General features: G+C 38.9%; 1 pseudogene; it reads left to right on the forward strand.

Annotated features, from left to right (window-relative positions):
• The window catches only part of LOC138170231 (meprin A subunit beta-like), a 52,937-nt pseudogene that overhangs the window by 6,475 nt on the left and 28,024 nt on the right, over positions 1-18,438 (forward strand).

The raw sequence follows: 18,438 nt of genomic DNA on the forward strand, positions 1-18,438 counted from the left end.
AAAGGAAAAAGAAAGGTCAATTCTTTAACTGACCCTCCCTTTTAAAAAATAAATCCAGTACAAAGGAGTGGTTGCACTCCACAAGACCCCAAGTCAACCAATTCATCCCCAATGGACCTAGAGAGCCTCCATAGGAAGATGCAATCAAAACCCACGTGGGCTCACCTCCATTGTAACTATCCAATTGCTCATCAGTCATTAAGTCAATAAGCATTTATTTAACACTACACTGATCAATAATTTATAATGAGTAGTTGAGTGGAAGAATAGATGTATGTTTGAAAATTAATTGCTGACCTTCTTACCATGTGTGATTTCCTATTATTCACCAGGAAATGAAGATTAGATATTTAATCTCCCAGGCTGGCCCCTTCCAGGCATTTGCTTCTTGAAAATAAACGGATTAAGTTGCCCAAATTAAGAAAGGAGCTCAGTTTGATAGTCTTTCCTCTCTTGATTTGGAGAATTGCTCCAGGAAGAGATCAATCTACAAGATGCCTCACATGGATCAAAGGTTCTAATTTATGATGTTTGCATCTAAATGGAAAAAACCCATTTGGAATCATACTTTGTGACTTTTAGCTCCAGATGCACCATGAATTCATGGTATTTACCTTGGGTTCTGCTCTGTGAGGCTCTTCTTGTGGTCTCTGGCACGGTAAGGAATTAAAAGGAATATACTACAAGATGTATGGAAAATAAAGAGAAAGAAATAAGCAGACTGGAATGTAGTAGGCAATACCAAGGACAGTGTTACCTTCATGGGTGATGGCATTAAAACTTGTTTAGTTATGTGGTTTTCTTTCACGTGAATCAGGCAGGGTAAATGGGGGGGGGCAAGAAGAGAAAATTTACTGTTTGGGACAGATTGATTGATTGCAGGGACTTGGAAACAAGAAGGGGACCCAAGGGGAAAGAAATAGGGGATGAAGAAACGTTGGTGTAGTTGGTTGTTTTTGCTTTTGTTTCACTGTTTCCAGACTAGCTTTTAGCAATTTGGAAAAAAGGGGAAATTGGTTTTAGTTCAATTTTTGGTATTGGCTGGTCACATATAGATTTTTTAGAAATTACTTGAATAAAAATCTCAGTGTGCGTGATTTGACTGTGCTCTTTGAAGGGTCCAGCAGAGTAAGAATTCTTTTCTTATCCCTCATTAGCTTTTGCCCAACCTTGCGCAGGTAGAGAGGTACCCTGTACCAGCTGAAAATGGACAGCTAAAATAAAATCACTAAGTCATATGTCAAAGGCTTGGGAGAGAAAGCTGAAGTTCTAAATTTAAAAGAGCAGTCAAATCTTGAAGAGATGATTTTCTTTTTAAAAGTGTTATATCTTAAGTATGTCTTAAATTACACTACTAAAAATGTATTGCATAAGTGTATTTGCATGGTTTTGTATTTCTACATACAGATAAATTCTTAATATGTGAGACAACCTTTTGGTGTCAAATACAATGGTATATTATGTGCTATGGGCAACCATTTTATAGCATTAACCTGAAACCACCAACTTGTTTCTTTTGCTGAAAACAGTTATAATTGACAATGATTCTGTATCTCCTTTCTTGTTTATATGAACCAAAGAAATAGACTGAGGCATAAGCAATTTGCTATTTAGGGACATCTCAAAAAAAAAGTTTGAAATTATATGAAAAAATCCACATTAATTTCCCTCTACTTCTACAAAGAAAGAGGGAGAGTTTCTTCTTATATCACTTCTTTAGGGTCAAGGTTGGTCATTATAATTTCACAGCACTCAAATTTAAATGCTTTTGTTGTTAATCTTTATAATTACATTGTCATAACCATTATATACATTGTTTTCTTGGTTCTGCCTACTTCATTTTGTCTCAGTTCGTAGAAATCTTCCTATATATGTCTGGAGTTGTCATATTCATAGTTTCTTAGAACATGTTCCTATATATGTCTGGAGTTGTCATATTTATAGTTTCTTAGAACACATTCCTTTCCATTCCTGTATTACAGCTTGGTTAACCTAGTAATGAGCATTGATATTGTTTTATATTCTTTGGTACTACAAAAAGTGCAACTATAAATATTTTGATGTATATATTTGGGGGCCTTTCTTTTTTCATTCATCTCCTTGGGTTATATGCCTAGCAGTGGGATCTCTGATTCAAAGGGTACGGACATTTTCATGACTTTTTTTTCATATTATTCCAAATTACTTTTCTGACTGACTGGCTTGAGTTAGAGCTTCACCAACAGTGCGTTAATGTGCCCTGTGGGATTTTTGTTTGTTTGTTTCTTTAATGACAAGTAATCATTCAAGTAAAAAATCAGTTTAAATTCTCAAATTTCATGAAAGTTAGTACTCTCAGAGGAACTAATTAGTATTAATGAGGTAGTAAATAAATGCCTTTATTACTCTATAGGACAGTAAGATCAAGAGAAGCACTGATAAATCTTGTCTATCATGGTAATGTGTTTGTGTTTTCTTCTCTTTTTTGTTCTTTAGCCAAACCTAGAAAACTTTGGTGAGTCATCTATTGATTTCTATTCTTTTCACTACTTCCAATGATCTGTAATTTCACAAGAAGGTCTGAATCCTGTTTCAGATATTCCTAACCATGTGACCCTGGGCAAGACCTGTTACAAATTAGCGCCTTTCTCCATAAAAGGGGGTTAATAGCTCCTGCCTCCCAGGGTTGTAGTGAGGCTCAAATGAGATCAAATACACAATACATTTGAAATACTTAATGTGCTATATGTGGCCACTAGATGGCACAGAGGAGTTAGGAAGTTTTCCGTTGGTTCACTGAAGCCTGGTTCTGTAATTCCATTTGTGGTTTTCTTGGCAAGGATACTGGAGTGGTTTGCCATTTCCTTCTCCAGCTTGTTTTACAGCTGAGGAAACTGAGGCAAGCAGAATTAAGTGACTTACCCAGGATCACACAGCTAGCAAGTGTCTGAGGACAGACTTGGATTTAGGTTTTCCTGACTTCAGGTCTGGTTCTCAGAGTTAGGAGATGAGTTTCCTTACTTGCAAAATGAACTGGAGAACATGGTAAACCTCTGCAGTATTTTGCCAAGAAAACCCCAAATGGGGTCACGAAGAGCTAGATGTAACTGAATGATTAATCAGCAACAGCAACACGCTACATAAATGTTAGCTTTTATTATTGCTATTCTTCACCTGGCACATACATTATAAAGCCTGCACATCTAAGAGGCTGGCTTCATCCCTGGGTACGGTGCCTGTAATTCATCACCTGGGGCCAACTCCATGTTGAGAGGGTCTCTCCACACTTAGCTAGGCTGGTCCTTTGGCCAAGGACCTGCAAGCAGAGCTCTTGAGAACCTAGGGTTCCATCAAGACCATGAGGAGACCCCAGAGTATAAGTGGAACTAAGGGAATTTTAGTCTCATTTTTTAGATGATTAAGAAAATAATCCATGCATTACAACCATCACCATCCCACTTGAATATTTAATGACATTTAATATCATTAAATGATATTTAATAATTGAATATTAGTTGTTGTCGCTCAGTCCTTTCAGTTGTGTCCAACTCTTCATGACCTCAACCTAAATGTTGTTTTTTTTTGGCAAAGATACCAAAGTGGTTTGTCATTTCCTTCTGCCCATTTTGCAGATGAAAAGCTGAGGAAAACAGAGTCAAGTGACTCTGCCTACTAGGTAGATACTTTTATCCCTATTTTATAGATAAGGAAACTGAGGCTCAGGGAGGTTAAGAGACTTTTCCAGAGTCACACAGTTTTTTCATTGATCTCCTTGGGTTATATGCTTAGCAGGGGAATCTCTGAGTCAAAAGATATGAACATTTTCATGAATTTTTTCACATAATTCCAAATTACTTTCCTGAATGACTAGATCAAGTCAAGGCTCCAGGATTGGTGCAATAATGTGCCCTATGAGTTTTTTGGTTTGTTTGTTTTTAATGACAAATAATCTTTCAAGTGAAAATTTAGTTTAGATTCTCAAATTTCATGAAGGTTAGTACTTGAGGCACTTACAGTTATTAAGTGTCTGAGGTTGAATTCGAACACAGGTCTGCCTGATTCCAAGTCCATTATGCCATGCTTGTTCCTTGATTACCAACAAGTCATATATCATGAAAGTAGATTTTCCTGTATCATCTAAATAGTAAGTGTATGCAGTGGGCTATTACTTAAATCCAACCTTACCCCTTGAGGGAGAGATTAGAACTGGAAAGATGGGTTCTGTCAGATTAGATGGGCCAAATATGACATTCCACTCCTATCCACCTGTACTCATACAGTCAGAAGAACAATTAAGGTTTCTGTTTTATAGAGATTTAGAAAGAAATTCAGGTTTAACTGGAAGCTTTGGTCTCTGCCATTTATTAAAAGCTTCAATCTACATTGAAGTGGACACATATGGACAAGTCAAGGCTGACTGTATTAGCCTGCAGCCATTTGGTTCCAATTCAGTACATCCTGTATGTATCAATGGACCTTCTTCCCAGTCTGGCTTTCATCTTGCATAGAGGGAGCCATTTGTTATGACCTATTTATTTATTCCCAAAGTCAGTCAAATTTTTTTTTGGAGGGCAATTGGGGTTAAGTGACTTGCCCAAGGTCACACAGTATTTTTTTGTGTTAAGTGTCTGAGGCCGGATTTAAACTCAGGTCCTTCTGACTCCAGGGCCGGTGCTCTATTCACTGTGCAACCTAGCTGCCCCAAGTTATTCTTATAATTCTTAAAGGAAATAGGAATTCAGAGTATACAATGTGACCCTAATATAATAACCTACAGTTTCACATTGAGGTAACATCTGAAACATATCAGCCATGATTAACCTTTATTCTCCTATGTTTTTTTATTTGTCTTTTAATAATAGATGTAGATGGTGGCAAGAACAATGACATATTTGACATCAATCATGGTTAGTGGATTCCTTTCTTTTAAAAATGCCGAAATCAGGTATAGGGTTTTATCCATTTGCTGATGTCAGGTCTTGTCTTACCTTTTAGCTTTAGGACTGAACCTGTTTGAGGGAGACATCGACCTTGGTGGGGTGAGTTGGCATGCTGCAATGATATCAATGCTTCTGTTGGCCCAAGCAAGCTAAAATACTGCCTCTCTGAAGCTTGTCAACCAATGTGTTAACCCTAACTATTGGAGGTGGCTCAGAATCAATGGTAATCGTGCATCTGTGCATTTTCACAAAGCTTCATAAGCAAATTGTGCTGGAAAAAAATGACTTGATTCATATCAATATCATCATCTTTCCCTTACTGTGATTTACTGTAAGTTAGTTCCACGGCCACCATTATTAATTGATTATTATATTGATCTAAATCTGATAGGTTTATAATTTTTAAAAATTGATAACTTGTAGTTTTACATTATTTTCATTTCTAAATATATTCCTTCCCCCCTTCCCCTGTTCAGCTAACTACCTCAGAATGCAGATGCACTAGCATCCTGAACCTTCTCTGTCTTGCTCAGTTCAGTGTGTTCCAGAGGAAGCACGGCTTGTGGCTGGGCCAGACACCTTCCATCAGCATCAAAGCAAGCACTTCTGTCTGTACCAGCACGAGGCATCTTCCATCTCTTGCTGCCAGCCCAATCTCCCAACTTGAATGTAGAGAATCTCAAGTGCAAAGAGTAACCCTCCCTTCAGATTCAGGTCCCCCATTTCCGGCAGTGCCTGCCCTTTGAGGTAGAGGAGTAGGGCCCTCCACTTCATAATACATCTTCTCACACATGGTCACACCCTTCACATCCCAGTGACTCTGACCTTTTATAGATCATCATCTAAACCTCACTCCATATCCCCTGCACACAGAGTCCTTATTCCTATCCCGTCAACCCTCCCACCCAAACTCTACTCAAACACCCTAACTCTACCTAGCCTTTCTGCCATGCCCTTTGGAGTGCCTGTGCCACAAGCAACAAGCTTCCCTTCATCCGAAATCTACTCTACTCTTTTTACCTACTAGCTCTTGCTGAAACCTGGCCCTCCCTTGACGAAACAACCTTGCTAGCCAGCCTTTCTAGTATAGTCTGACTGCATCTTCACTCATTCTTCTTCACCCACTGGTTGAGGGGAAGTTGAATGCTCCATCCTTCCCACTCTCATGCCCATATTCTCCCCCTTCCTCCATCACTCAGTAACCTCTATTTCTTTGAGGTTGATAATATTCCTACCTACCACCCAATCAAAATCCTGGTAAGCTGTTGTCTAAAGACCCCCAGGGCACTTCCTTTCCATCCTCAATGAGTTCAATATCTGTGTTACAGTTTTTCTCTCCTCCTCAACTCCTGGACTCATACTAGAGGACTTTAACATCCATATTAATTCCCCCTCAAATACCCCAGTCACTCAGTTCCTCAACCTACTAATCTTCCATGAGCTACTCTCATACCTCCCTTCAGTTACACACAGAGCTATTGATCTCCTTGATATTGCCATTTCTTTCCCAGGCCATCTCCCCTACATTAGATACATTACATACACCCTTTTCTCTTCTCCTCATATTGACTCCTCTCTTGAATCCTTAGCCCCCTCATTATATCACTGATTATGCCTAGCCAGGCCTCAGCCTTGGACTCATACCCCCCATTCATCACTTTCAAGCCTACAAACATGTAGCTGAACAAACTTGTGTTATATTAACTTCAAGTGGACCCATGTCACTGCTAAGCAATTCTACTACACTTCCCTTATCAATTCACTATTCTACTCTCCACAATGGCTCTTACAAACCTTCTCATCCCTCCTCAGACTTCCATGGTTCCCTTCCCCTTACTCTCTCAGCTAAGAACCTTGCTTCATATTTTACAGAAAAAATTGAAGCCATTTACCTTGAATTCTCTCTCTCCCCACTTCCTCATCTCCTATTACTTAGGTTCCTTGTACAAGTACTTCTTACTTCACCATTGCTTCACATGATGAAGTGGTCTTAGGCCTTACCAAGGCTCAGCCCTCTGGTTGTTCAAGTGATCCCATTGTATCTCATCTTGGGCAACAGATTGCCCTTTCTGTCACTCCTACTCTTTCATTTCTTTTCTTTTCTTTTTTTTGGAGGGCAGTTGGAGTTAAGTGACTTACCCAAGGTCACACAGCTATTTTTTGTTAAGTGTCTGAGGCTGGATTTGAACTCAGGTCCTCCCGACTCCAGGGCCAGTGCTCTATTCACTGCACCACATAGCCGGCCTCTTTCATTTATTTTCAATCTCTCCCTCTCTACTGGTTCATTTCCAACTACCTAGAAATATGCGGTGTCTCCTTTCTCCTGGAAAAACCCTCACTTTATCCTTCTATCCCTGCTAATTATCATGGTATATTTTTTCTGTCTTTTGTAGTTAAACTCCTCCAAAAGGCTGTCTACAACAGGGTGCCTCCTTTTCTTTCCTCTCACTCGCGGCTTTTTTTTTTTTTTTTTATATATTTTTTTTTTTTTTCCATTTACATGTAAAGATAGTTTTAAACATTCATTTTTTAAAATAAGATTTTGAGTTCCAAATTTTTCTCTCTCCCTCCCTCTCTTCCCCTTCCCCAAGACAGGAAGCAATCTGATATAGTTATACACATGCAATCATATTAAACATATTTCCATGTTACTTTCACTCTTTTTTTAACCCCTTACAATCTGGCTTCCCATATTATCATTTCATTGGAACTACTCACTTTCTCTAGTGTTACTAATGATTTCTTGGTTACTAAATTCAATGGCTTTTTCTCACTTCTCCTTGTTATGGATTAGAGTCTGAAGTCTTTGACACTTGATCACTGCCACAGTGATTCCTCTTCTCTCTAGGCTTTTGAGACACCACTCTCTCTTGGTTTTCCTCCTGCTATCTGACTGCTCCTTTTCTAGAACCTCCACTGACTTGTTCACTCTAACCATAGGTATTTATTCCTCAGATTTCTGTCCTGGAACCTCTTCTCTTCTCCCTCTAAACTGTATCACTTGGTGGTCTCAACAACTCTAGTGGATGAATTACCATCTCTATGCTGATGATTCTTAATCCTAGCTTGATCTCCAATTATGTCACCCCTTCCCCCCACAAAACCCTTTATAATTTGTCCACTCCTACCTTTCTGGTCTTCTTATCCATTACTCCTCATCATTGATCCAGTGACACTGGCCTCCTGGCTTTTCATGAAGAAGATACTCCATCTCTTGTTCCAGGCATTTTTTTCTGGCTATCCCGAATGCTTGGAACGTTTTCCCTCTTCTACTTCAATTACTGACCTTACTGACTTCTTTTAAGTCTCAACTAAACTACCACCTTCTACAGGAAGCCTTTTCAAACCCATCTTAATTCCAGTCCTTTTCCTCTCTTAATTATTTCCTGTCTATCTTGTGTATAGCTTGTTTTATACATATATATATATCTGCATGTCTATGTATATACGTATGCATGTATACATACATGTGTATGTATGTGTCCTTTTTTGCATGTTTCTCTCCCATTTAGATTGTGTGACCATTGAGAGAAGGGACTTTTTGCCTTTTCTTTTGTATCCCCAACATTTAACAGTTCCTGACACAAAGTGGGCACTTAATAATGTTTATCAATTGATTATTCTTATAACAAAGAATAAAAATGAGAGGGGAAAAACAATTCAACAAATCTAACATATGAACTGAGTCTGACAGTGTTAGCCGTGTTCCATACTCATAGTATCCCACCTCTACAAGGAAAGGAGAGAGAGGTACATTTTTTCATGTAAGACCAAAATTCTCAATCATTTAAATTATATATAAGTTTGATATTTATGTCAGGTTTTCAATCTGGAAGGCTTTAATTATATGATAAAACCTTACCAATTGAGATGAATTTAAGAAAGGTCAGTTCAAATCAGTTGATTTTAAAGTCTAAATATGAAAACACTTTGAAAGGGCATGTTTTGTTAATTTCAAGTTATCAATCTGTCAATCAAATGTTATTTATTTAAGTCCTAGTATGTTCCAGGAACCATACCAGGAATTGGGGATACAAAAAAGAAAATATCTCTATGTTCAAGGAGTTTAGGATCTTCAATAATCTAATCTAAACTAATCAAATGTTACTCCATAGATTTACTACCAGACTCTTTTGATGAACAGGCATGAATAATAGTCATCTTTAAATGGCCCATTGTTTAATCAAAACAAGTACAGCTAAATCAGAGTCTAAGCATTCTTGAAAACAGTTTATTTACTTAACTATTATAAATATAATTCTCACTTTTTAACGATTTTTAAAAAGTACACTCTATTTTCACAGTGCAGTGGTAGACTTTAACCCAACATATGCCTGAATGATCATGAATTCTGAAATAGTACAGCTCAGATTAATGAGCTTTTGCTATAATTTTCTTCTTGCTGATAATTATTTAGCTAAACTGTGTACAAGAATATTCAATGCACTTTTTCTGTCAATGGTGATTGGATTTCTCCCATAATCATTGCTAGATATAAACTCCCCATGCCTCTTTTGCAAACTGTCCTTACCCAAAATCAATGCTACAGAGGTATTATTCTTCTCCTGACCTCTTACAGAATTGCTGGGAAACCACTTTCATGCACAAATTATTTGTTTCTCCTGGTATTTGGGAGTTCTTTACATTGCCATTTTCCCCCCTTCCCCCTCAACAAACACTGAACCTTCTTCAAGTAGTGGCCTAACCTTGGGGTAAGCATATCCTATGTTTATTTTCCTTTTCAGAGAGAGAGAAATTCCCTTATTGGTGATGAAACTAAATGGCCTCACAATCCCTTATATCCTTGCAGATAATCTGGGTAGGTACAGCATTTGGGTTAGAGTTCTTGTCCCATCACTCTCTATTCTAGACTCTGGCCTTGTTAAAATTCCAGGCTGCAGGTTACAGGAGCTGTTGGGCTTAGACCTCCTTTAGTTGAAGACAGAAATAGTTTTTTGTTTTTACTTTAGAATGGAACTGGGGAGAGAAACGGAGGCAGGTATTAAAAACAGATTTGTCTCTGTTGTTGAATTTCATAAAAGGAAGCTATGATCGCCGTAGTCCCTCCTAGTCCTAAGATTTCTAAATCCTATGACTTATAGGTAGGTGGTCTTTATCTAGAATCAATGAAGTAGAAGACTTGTGGGAAGCCAAGCCCACCCAAGGACCCCTGCCTTTCTGTGGCAGTGTCTGAGATAGTGGTAGAGAGGAGCCTTGCTGGCCAGCAGCAGAGCTGAGAAGGAAAAGTTAAGTGAAAAGATAGACTTCAAAAGAGTTACTTATACAGAGATTGACAATCATAAATGAGACAGGACTCCAGTATGGTGGAAAACTGAGTCAACTTTATTCAGCTAAGAGTCTGGTATATATATTGTAAAACTGCATAGTCATCATAAGCCACTATCTTTGGGATGACACCATTGCCCTAGTTCTCATTCACCTCACATGTGACAGCCGTGTACTCTATCCTTGGTATCAGGGTGCTAGTTCTGGGCAGGATGTTCCAAACCTCCCTAAACCTCCCTAGAACAGGATGGAGTTGTCCCAAGGCTTCTAGTTAATATTACATTGCAACATTATTCTAGTTTTCCCTGAGAACACTTCGAGAGTCCTTGTACCCAAGCCGGGAGTGCATACCACACTTCTCACAAGGATGAGAAGCCCATGCCTGTGAGCCTTCCTGGGGGATGGGGAACTGATCTGGGCCTGGTTAGCAGAGTCTTATGCTGAGAGGGTTTATTCAGCCATCAGGGTCAGAGCCCCACTGGCCATGATCCTCTACAAAGATTGAGATGACTGATGAATTACATTGGCTATAAATACCCAGAAGCTTAGATACAAATATATTTCTATTTAAAATTAAAAATTTTTCTTAGTTTTTCAAAACAGCTAGCAGAAGAGCATAGTGGAGCCCCTCCTCTCATAGCTTTATAATACTGAACATAATTTTCCTCACCTTCCTTTGGAACTAAGGACACAGGAGGGTTGTGGTGGAAGGATCACTGAACCCACGTGGAGTCCAGGATTTAGTTCAAATCTTGACTGCTCCTTACTATTTAGGTGACAGTGGACAATAATAATAGCAACCATAGTAGTTAGTTACACTTTATGGTTACCAAGCTAATTTACAAATATTATTTCATTTGATCCTCACAATAATCCTTGGAGGTAGTTGAAATTATAATCTCCATTTTGTGGGTGAGGACAGTGTGACAGATAGAAATTAAATATCTTGCCCAGGGTACCCCAACTAGTCAATGTGTGAGGCTAGACTTAAACTCTGCGCTTTCTGACTCCAGGCCCACCACTCTTTCTACTTCACCATCTATCTGACAATTTGCATCATCAGTCATTTATCCTTTCTGGTCCTCCCTCATAGAAGGATTGAAGTACATGATTACTCAGGCCTTTTTCAGTCTGATCAATGAGATGGATGGGAAATGGACACCCACAGAGCCATTTGTACCTCTCATGTGTTTGTACACTCTTTTGTATTTCCTTCTTCAGTAAAGATTTCCTCTAATTCCTCCTTGCTGTGTGGAGGTGACTCTAATTTCTCAGAGGTTATATTAGTGCTACTCAAGCAATGGCAGATCCTATCAAGATAGAAAGGTTTTCTGTTTGAGGATAGTAACAGACTCTCTGTCATGTAAAGGACCTCTTGGCTAATTTTGGAAAGACTCTTTATCCATCACCTGCAAGGTGATGAATTTAGCAGTCACAGAAGACCACTAATTAGGTTATAAAAGGGGGTGATCTAAATCTATGGAGAGTATGACCTCATGGATAAAATAAAAGAACCTGGAAGTATTCAAAGTATTGAAGTAAGTTTATATCTCACAACCCTCCTTAGGATTGCAAACTACAAGGGGGCAGAGGCCATGGTTTATTCAAATTTTCTCTCTCAGTCTCAAAAAGTGTTTTGCATATAATAGGTGCTTAGTAAATAATTGTTGCTAAGTAGCTAATATCTGCCCCACACAAATTAAGATACTAGCTTTTAAAAGGATATAATGCTTTATTTTTTAAAAAAATTGTGTTTGAATATGTGTATTTATATACTACATTAATGGTGGAAATTAGAGAAATTAACAGGTAGAAAGCCAAGCAATCAATTGTTTATTTTTTCTGAGGGATTTATGTTGGGGATTAATCAAATAAGTGATGATACTTTTACACTGTTATTGATAGAAATATCAGTCTGGACTTGGTTTCCTTCCACTGCTTTTCACTGCTTTAATTTTATTCTATTTCACTCCTAAAGGTTTTGTAAGTGAATTTATGCTCCAAAATGGTGTTACCCTTGGTTTGGGGCAGTGCATGAGAGACAGACAGAGAAAGTGGATGAGTGTCAATGATGAAGAACAGCAAGATGGCCAGTGCTGCTGGATCTTAGATACTGTGTTGGGAAATAAGGTATAAGAAGTCGGGGAAGGTAGGAGAGACGAGATTTCGAAGGGAGCCAATGGAGTTTAATGAGTAAGGAGATGACCTGGTCAGATTTGGAATTTAGAAAAATCACTTGGGCAGATATATAGAGGATAGATCAGAGAAAGGAGAGACGAGGCAGGGAGCCCAGCAAGCTATTGAAATAAGAACTCATCTTTGTATAGCTTTTATAGCTTAGAAGCCATTTACACATGCCATTTAATTTACCATTTAAGGTAAGTAGTAGAAATGTTATTATTCCCCCATTTTGTCGATGAGGAACCTTATGCCCAGAGAGGTTAAATGAGTTGCCCAGAGTCACACAGCTGAATTCAATTGGAATCAACTTCCTGTTACACCCTGCTCTAAAGGTACTGGGCCTCAAGATGTTTATAATCTACTGGAGGAGCTCTTAATCCACTAGCTCAAAGAAGGGAAATGACTGCAAAGGAGTTACAGAGCAAGGCCTGTAAGGGAACAGAGATAAGAAATACTGATCTGAGGGAGGGATGGATTGGAGAGAGCAGAGAGCGGAAAGTACAAGAACTATTAGACAGGTATTGTCATGGTGCGGGTGCATCTAAGTCAGTCTTAAAGGGAAGCCAGGTAATTCTGGGCGATAGAGTGATGGGCCTGGAGTCAGAAAGGCCTGAATTCAAACTTGAGCTCAAACACATACACACATGTAAACACTGCCTGCTTCAGTTTCCTCAGTTGTAAAATAGGATACCTCAGAGTTGTTATGAGGATCAAATGAAATATTATTTGTTTCTTTTTTTTTTTTTTTTTTTGGAGGGTAATTGGGGTTAAGTGACTTGCCCACGGACGCATGGCTAGTTTTTTTTTTTTTTTGGTATGTGTTAAGTGTCTGAGGTCAGATCCGAACCCAGGTCCTCCTGACTCCAGGGCTGGTGCTCTACTCACTGAGCCACCTAGCCACCCCTGAAATATTATTTGTAAAGCACTTAGCATAATGCTAGGCATCTAATAAATGCTTTTTTTTTTTAAAAAAGCAATTGGGGTTAAGTAACTTGCTCAAGATTACACGGCCAGGTGTTTCTGGGTGGGTGCTAAGTGTCTGAGCCTGGATTCAATCCCAGGTCATCCCGACACTGGGGCCAGTGCTCCTACTGGCTGTGCTACCTGGCTGCCCCTGCTTTTTTTTTTTTTTACCCCTTTCTAAGGAGGTAATAGTGGTCAAAGAGTAGAGGAAAGATTTGAAACACATTTTGGAAGTGAAATTGACAGCATAGAATTGATGGGGATAAGGACTGGAGTGGGATCTCACTAGTATAGAGAACTTCCAGATGTTGAAGCTCCCCCTTGTCAATGCACTTGCTTTGCAATTTATTGCCTTAGAGAGTGGGCTGGGCTACTAAGGGGCTATGTGATTTCCTCAGGCTCTCTCAGCCAGTACATATCAGAGGTAAGACTTGAACTCAGGTGTTCCTGACTGTGAGGCCAGCTCTCTAGATACTATTGATCACCCACTTTCAGATTGATTAGAATTGAGAGGTAGAGGAATAGAAGAGTCAAGGATAACCTCCAGGTTACAAAATGGGTAAAACAGGGAACAATAGAGCCCTGACAGAAAGACCAATAAAAGAAAGAGGAACTGGTTTATAGGGAAAGTGACAAGCCCAATTTCTGGACATGTTAAGTACGAGGGACAGGTAAAACATTCAAGTAGAAAGGTCCTATAGACAGAAATAATGAATCTATAGCTAAGAGGAGGGGTTTGGGCTAAAGATATGTTTAGGACAGTTGAGTGACTCAGTGGATAAAGAGGTGGGCCTGGAGTAAGGAAGACCCTGAAGGCAAATCTAGACTCAGAAGTTGTATGATCTTAGGCACGTCACTTAACCTGTTTGCCTCTGTTTCTTCAGATGCAAATTAGGAATCAAATGAGATAATAGGGGAAATGCTTAGTCCGGTTCCTGGTATGTAGAAAGCATGATATAAATGCTAATTCTCATGATGATGAGGATATTTAGGACTCAGGTGAACAGAAGCAGAAGTTGAAGCCCTGAAATTGAATGAGTCTGCCAAAGGAGAAGAAGAGAGGAGGACCAAGGACGGACTTTTGAGGAATGCCCATGTTAAAGAGTTAGGATGAGGGCAGTGAAAATGAGAAAGAGACAGAGAAGGAGAGGTTAGAGAGGTAGATGGAGAACTAAAAAGATATGGTGTCTTTGAAGCCAATGGAAGAGAAAGTGTGAAGAAGTGGGAGCCATTGATAGTGTCAAAAGCTTCAGCAAGTCCGAGAAAGATGAGCCTTCAAAAAGGACTTTTGGATTTGGCCATTGGTAGCTTTTAGCCCCAAGGGGAAAGTCCAGCTCTTAATCCAGGATCCTATTAGTAGTTAACAAGCACTGTTTTTGTCTTTTTTTTTTCCTTCAGAAATAAATGCGAAAGGAGTTATCATGAGAGCGTTTGAGCAGTACCGTTTAAAAACCTGCATTGACTTTAAAGAGTGGGAAGGGGAAGAGAACTATATTTATTTTCACAAAGGATATGGGTAAGAGAAAGATCTGACATTCTACGAATTTCCTGAAAACACTAAGCATGTTGTAAACCAAAGCAATTAAGACAAGGTCCTGATCTTTATATAGTTTAGACATTTGACTTGTGCATGAGAAGTGGTTCAGGGAGACAGAGAAGGAGGTGGTAGCCAAAGTCTTCTTTAAAAAAAAAAAAAGAAAAAAGGGGCAGCTAGATGGCACAATGAATAGAGCATTAGCCCTGGAGTCAGGAGGACCTGAGTTCAAATCTGGCCTCAGACACTGACACACTTGCTAGCTGTGTGACCTTGGGCAAGTCACTTAACCCCAATTGCCTTGCCTTCCTCCCTCCAAAAAAGAAAATGAAAGAAAAAAAGAAGAAAATAAAAGCTAGATCTGAGGATTATTATATACTTCTCTATCCTCAATACCTATAGCTCCAAGTACCCGAATTGTGTACAAAGAAAGGAAGAGGGGGATTTTCCCTCCTCTCTCTTCAACAATGTCTTTGACTATCATTGATGTTTATTGTAATCTTTTCTGTACATTTATTACAGACCTACTATGTGCAAAGTACGCGTTAGACATGATGAAGATGCAAAGCTAACAAAGATAGAATCCATCCTTTCATGAAACCTGACATCTTTCCGTTAGTCAACATCTTCAGGTGTTGTTATGCAACCAATTTCAAACCCTGTAATTGTAATCAGCCACATGACTCAGTCTTTTCAATAATTGCTTGTTGAATTGAATGGAATCTTTCCATATTTTGTCCATAAGAGTCAATGTGATATAGTGGCTACAGAACTGACCTTGAGGCCAGGAAGACCTAGGCTAAATTCCTGTATCTGGTTGTGAGATCCTGGGCAAGTCACTTAACTTCTGAGTGATCTAGGCCAGAGTTTTCAAATACCATGTCTTTTACCCATCTCTACTGCAGCCTAAACCAGATTAAAATGTAATAGGGTGGGGCGGCCAGGTAGCAGATCCAGTAAGAGCACTGGCTCCAGTGTCGGGATGACCTGGGGATCAAATCCGGGCTCAGATACTTAGCACCATACCCAGAAATAACTGGCCGTGTAAACTTGAGCAAGTTACTTAACCCTGATTGCTTTCAAAAAAAAAAAAAAAGAAAAAGAAAAAATGTAATAGGGCAATATGAAACAAAATAAATCAGGATACAATAAAATACAGATAATGCTAATACGTGGTTTTGTAAGTCAGTTTGTACCCATGGATTTTATGTATTGTTTAGTGTCCCTGTTTCTGCCTGCATTCATGGAGAGAGTTTCCTCATATGGGAGTTCCCTAGATAAATGAAATCACCATTCCAGTCCCTATCCCTATGCCACAAGCATTTGTGAAATGACTTGCTGAAATTCAGGATACTAAGTTTATGTCATTTCATCAACTATCAGTCAATAAACACTTATTATTATGTACCAGGCACTGTGCAAAATTCTGGGGATACAAATAAGAAAAATAGTACCTACCCTCAAGGAACTGACAATCTAAGGGAAGAAGACAACATACAAAAGGAAACTGGACAAAGGGTTTTGGGATGGGCCACCAGGGGGCGCCCTGCAAGGGACATAATGGACCTTCCAGTTCAAACCATTCAGAGATGCAGATAGAAAATAAAGGGTAGTCTGGTCAAAAAGGAAATTAGGTCATTTTAGAATTACTTGTCTGTAATAAACCCTTGCAGGCCCACGTTCATCAGTTTCCCTCAGTTCTCTCAAACCGCACATTTAATAATTCAATCTAGAACTGCAGCCATTGTTGATCTTGATGTAGTCTACAGTTTATATATATAAATATATAGCTCAGCAGTCTATAGTTTTAGCCATCTGTGCTCTGTCTTTTTGAAAAGGGGAATACATCTGTTTGTCTCTAGTCTAGTGTCAGCTTTTTGGGTTTACCAAAGTTCCTCAAAGTCACCTTCCAGCTGCTGGGCACTCACATCTTCCAAATCTTCTAGTACTCTGAGTGATCTTGCATAACATTCCCGTTTATCTTGAGATTTAACTTCTTTTTGCCTATTTTTGTTCTATTCTCTTCATCCAGAAGATTAAACTCCCTGAGAGAAAAAATGGAAGCGAAGTAGAAAATGAACAGGTTTATTTTTTCTCTGTCATTTGTTAGCCTTTGCTCTTTCCACTTTAATCAGGCAGCTTCATCTCTTCCTTGCTCTGTATCCAAGCTCCCTGTCTTGCTTGGCATTTTTTGAAAGGCTCAGATTATTTCAATTTTAACTATTCTGATGGTTCTTACAAATCCATATGACATTTCCCTTTTATTCCCCACATAGCACCATTCAGTTCAATTTAGAGGGGTTCCTTTTTATCACTAGAATAACCATAAGTTCCTCTATTTGGCAATTAAAACCCATTATGATGTGGCTCTAGCTTTTCTCCCCCTTCATTTTTTCCTTTCTTTTCTTTTTTTCTTTTGTCCTTTCTCCTCTTCATCCTTTCCCTCCTTCCATTCTTCCCTTTCTTTTTCTTTCAAAATACAATTTATTGATTAATTTTCTTTTCCAATCATTTCACTGCCTCGCCATATTGAACCTTCCCTTGTGAAAAATAAAACCAACAAAGGCATTCATCTGATACCTATATATGTGTATATGTTTACACACACACACACACACACAATATTATTCCTTTCTACATTCTCATCTATTTTCCCAGGCTTATTACAACATTATTACAATTCAGCTCTGTGACATTCCAGCCAAACTTTTCTGATTGCTCTTCTTCCTGTGCAGAATTCTATGTCCTGTCTCCTTGTCTTTGCACAGACTTTCTATAATTCTCAGAATGTTTTCTCTCTTCACATCTGCCTCATGGAATCCTTAACTTCCTTCAAAGGTCAACTCAATTATAACTTTCTTTCTGAAGTAATTTCTGATTCCCTCAGTTGCTAGTGCTGCCCTTTCCCCATCACTTTTTATATATTACTTATATACAAATGTACGTGATCTTTCTTAGAATATAATCTCCTTTCAGACAAGGTCTGCTTTGCTTGTTGCTCTGTGTCCCTTCTGGTAGGAAGGAACTATGTGCATGACAGACAGTAGAAAATGATTCATAGAATTATAGAATATGAGAGTTTGAAGGGACAAGTCATCTAGTCCAATCCACAGCCAAAAGGAATCCCCGTTCTCATACACTTTCCAAATAGTCATTCAGTCTCTTCTTGAAGACCTTCAATGAGGGACAACCCAACATCTCAGGAGACTAGGCAACTCATTGAACTTTTGGACAGCTCTCTTAGCAAATTTTTCCTGACTCCAAACTTAAAATTTGCTTCTTTGCATCTTCTGATTACTTCCAGGTATACATGCTGGATGCTTTTCTTCTATGTGACACCCCTTCAAATACTTGAACACAGCTCTCATATTCCCCCTGACCCTTTTCTTCTCCAGGCTAAGCCTTCCTATTTTCTGATATGAGGTAGACTCAATGTATGTCACCATTCTAGTTGGCTGGATTCTCCAGAAGGTATGCCTCTTTTAATGCAGTCCAAGACGTCATGTGCTTTTTTGTTTGCCATATCATACTACTAGGTCATATTGATGTTTTGCC

The sequence above is a fragment of the Petaurus breviceps genome, unplaced genomic scaffold, assembly GCF_028583685.1.
Source record: "Petaurus breviceps papuanus isolate PSGF00001 unplaced genomic scaffold, PetGlider_PUasm1.0 38, whole genome shotgun sequence".
In the NCBI taxonomy this organism is placed as follows: domain Eukaryota; kingdom Metazoa; phylum Chordata; class Mammalia; order Diprotodontia; family Petauridae; genus Petaurus; species Petaurus breviceps.